The following is a 3586-nucleotide window of genomic DNA, read 5'->3' as shown; positions in this document are numbered from 1 at the left end:
CTAAGGCTGCTCAGTACCAAAACAAATGAACGAAATATTTCAACCACAGTTTTCAGTAGAAAAATTTCGTGAGTTACTTGTAACAAAAGTCTGAACTATTTTTTTTTAAAGCAATAACATAAGGATCGTGAGAGAAGGAACCTATATCTAAAATTCTCACTAATGTTGGAAAAGAAAAGGCAACTAGGGAATGGAGGCCCTATGTCTAAAAATCTCAACTCAGGGATTGGAGCCCTAATGTTCGCAAAAGGCGACTAGGGAATGGAGGCGCTATGTCTAAAATCTCAACTCAGGGGTTGGAGCCCTAATGTTGGTAAAAAGGCGACTAGGGAATGGAGGCCCTATATCTAAAAACTCAACTCAGGGATTGGAGCCCTAATGTTGGTAAAAGGCGAATAGGGAATGGAGGCCCTATGTCTAAAATCACAACTCAGGGACTGGTGCCCTAATGTTGGTAAAAAGCGACTAGGAAATGGATGCCCTATGTCTAAAATATCAACTCAGGGATTGGATCCCTAATGTTGGTAAAAGGCGAATAGGGAATAGAGGCCCTATGTCTAAAAACTCAACTCAGAGATTGGAGCCCTAATGTTGGTAAAAAGGCGACTAGGGAATGGAGGCCCTATGTCTAAAAATCTCAACTCAGGGATTGGAGTCCTAATGTTGGTAAAAAAAGGCGACTAGGGAATAGAGGACCTGTGTCTAAAAATCTCAAATCAGGGATTGGAGCCCTAATGTTGGTAAAAAGGCGACTAGGGAATGGAGGCTCTATGTGTAAAAACTCAACTCAGGGATTGGAGCCCTAATGTTGGTAAAAGGAGACTAGGGAATGGAGGCCCTATGTCTAAAAACTCAACTTAGGGATTGGATCCCTAATGTTGGTAAAAGGCGACAAGGGAATAGAGGCCCTATGTCTAAAATTTCAACTCAGGGATTGGATCCCTAATGTTGGTAAAAAGGCGAATAGGGAATGGAGGCCCTATGTCTAAAAAAACACAACTCAAGGATTAGAGCCCTAATGTTGGTAAAAAGGCGACTAGGGAATGGAGGCCCTATGTCTAAAAACTCAACTCAGGGATTGGAGCCCTAATGTTGGTAAAAGGCGACTAGGGAATGGAGGCCCTATGTCTAAAAATCTCAACTCAGGGATTGGAGTCCTAATGTTGGTAAAAAAGGCGATAGGGATCAACTCAGGATTGGAGTCTAATGTTGGTAAAAAGGCGACTAGGGAATGGAGGCCCTATGTCTAAAAATCTCAACTCAGGGATTGGAGCCCTAATGTTGGTAAAAAGCGACTAGGGAATGGAGGCTTTTGTCTAAAATCTCAACTCAGAGATTGGAGCCCGAATGTTGGTAAAAAAAGGTGACTAGGGAATGGAGGCCCTATGTATGAAAACTCAACTCAGGGATTGGAGCCCAAATGTTAATTAAAGGCGACTAGGGAATGGAGGCCCTATGACTAAAAACTCAACTCAGGGATTGCAGCCTTAATGTTGGTAAAAGGCGACTAGGGAATGGAGGCCCTATGTCTAAAAATTCAAATCAGGGATTGCAGCCTTAATGTTGGTAAAAGGCGACTAGGGAATGGAGGCCCTATGTCTAAAAATTCAAATCAGGGATTGGAGCCCTAATGGTAGTGAAAAGGCGACTAGGGAATGGAGGCCCTATGTCTAAAATCTCAACTCAGGGATTGAAGCCCTAATATTGGTAAAAGGCGACTAGGGAATGGAGGCCCTATATCTAAAACTCTCAACTATGGGATTAGAGCCCTAATGTTGGTAAAAAGGCGAATAGGGAATGGTGGCCCTATGTCTAAAAACTCAACTCAGGGATTGGAGCCCTAATGTTGGTAAAAAGGCGACTAGGGAATGGAGGCCCTATGTCTAAAAACTCAACTCAGGGATTGGAGCCCTAATGTTGGTAAAAAGGCGACTAGGGAATGGAGGCCCTATGTCTAAAAACTCAACTCAGGGATTGGAGCCCTGATGTTCGTAAAAAGGAGACTAGGGAATGGAGGCCCTATGTCTAAAAACTAAACTCAGGGATTGGAGCCCTAATGTTTGTAAAAGGCGACTAGGGAATAGAGGCCCTATGTCTAAAAACTCAACTCAGGAATTGGAGCCCAAATGTTGGCAAAAGGCGACTAGGGAATGGAGGCCCTATGTCTAAAAACTCAACTCATGAATTGGAGCCCTAATGTTGGTAAAAAGGCGACTAGGGAATGGAGGCACTATGTCTAAGAACTCAACTCAAGGATTGGAGCCATAATGTTGGATGTCTAAAAATCTCAACTCAGGGATTGGAGCCCTAATGTTGGTAAAAAAAGGCGACTAGGGTATGGAGGCCCTATGTCTAAAAACTCAACTCAGGGATTCGAGCCCTAATATTGGCAAAAGGCGACTACGGAATGGAGACCCTATGTCTAAAAAGCTCAACTCAGGGATTGGACCCCTAATATTGGCAAAAGGCGACTAGGGAATGGAGGCCCTATGTCTAAAAAGCTCAACTCAGGGATTGGAGCCCTAATGTTGGCAAAGGCGACTAGGGAATGGAGGCCCTATGTCTACAAAGCTCAACTCAGGGAATGGAGCCCTAATGTTGGCGAAAGGCGACTAGGGAATGGAGGCCCTATGTCTAAAAACTCAACTCAGGGATTGGAGCCCTAATGTTGGTAAAAGGCGACTAGGGAATGGAGGCCCTATGTCTAAAAACTCAACTCAGGGATTGGAGCCCTAATGTTGGTAAAAAAGGCACAGCTCACAGGGATTGGAGCCCTAATGTTGGCAAAAGGCGACTAGGGAATGGAGGCCCTATGTCTCAAAAGCTCAACTCAGGGATTGGAGCCCTAATGTTGGCAAAAAGGCGACTAGGGAATGGAGGCCCTGTGTCTAAAAACTCAACTCAGGGATTGGAGCCATAATGTTGGCAAAAGGCGACTAGAGGACTAGGGAATGGGCCCTATGTCTAAAAGCTCAACTCAGGGATTGGAGCCCTAATGTTGGCAAAAGGCAACTAGGGAATGGAGGCCCTATATCTAAAAGGAAGCTCTATGTCTAAAAACTCAACTCAGGGATTGGAGCCCTGATGTTCGTAAAAAGGCGACTAGGGAATGGAGTCCCTATATCTAAAAACTCAACTGAGGGATTGGAGCCCTAATGTTGGTAAAAGGCGACTAGGGAATGGAGGCCCTATGTCTAAAAACTCAACTCAGGGATTGAAGCCTTAATGTTGGTGAAAAGGCGACTAGGGAATGGAGGCCCTATGTCTAAAAAGCTCAACTCAGGGATTGGAGCCCTAATGTTGGCAAAAGGCGACTAGGGAATGGAGGCCCTATGTCTATAAAGCTCAACTCAGGGATTGGAGCCCTAATGTTGGAAAAAGGCAACTAGGGAATGGAGACCCTATGTCTAAAAAGCTCAACTCAGGGATTGGAGCCCTAATGTTGGCAAAAGGCGACTACGGAATGGAGACCCTATGTCTAAAAAGCTCAACTCAGGGATTGGACCCCTAATATTGGCAAAAGGCGACTAGGGAATGGAGGCACTATGTCTAAAAAGCTCAACTCAGGGATTGGAGCCCTAATGTT

This window comes from Nicotiana attenuata, chromosome 3 (genome assembly GCF_001879085.1).
Source record: "Nicotiana attenuata strain UT chromosome 3, NIATTr2, whole genome shotgun sequence".
NCBI classification, from domain to species: domain Eukaryota; kingdom Viridiplantae; phylum Streptophyta; class Magnoliopsida; order Solanales; family Solanaceae; genus Nicotiana; species Nicotiana attenuata.
This window is presented reverse-complemented; position numbering follows the sequence as displayed.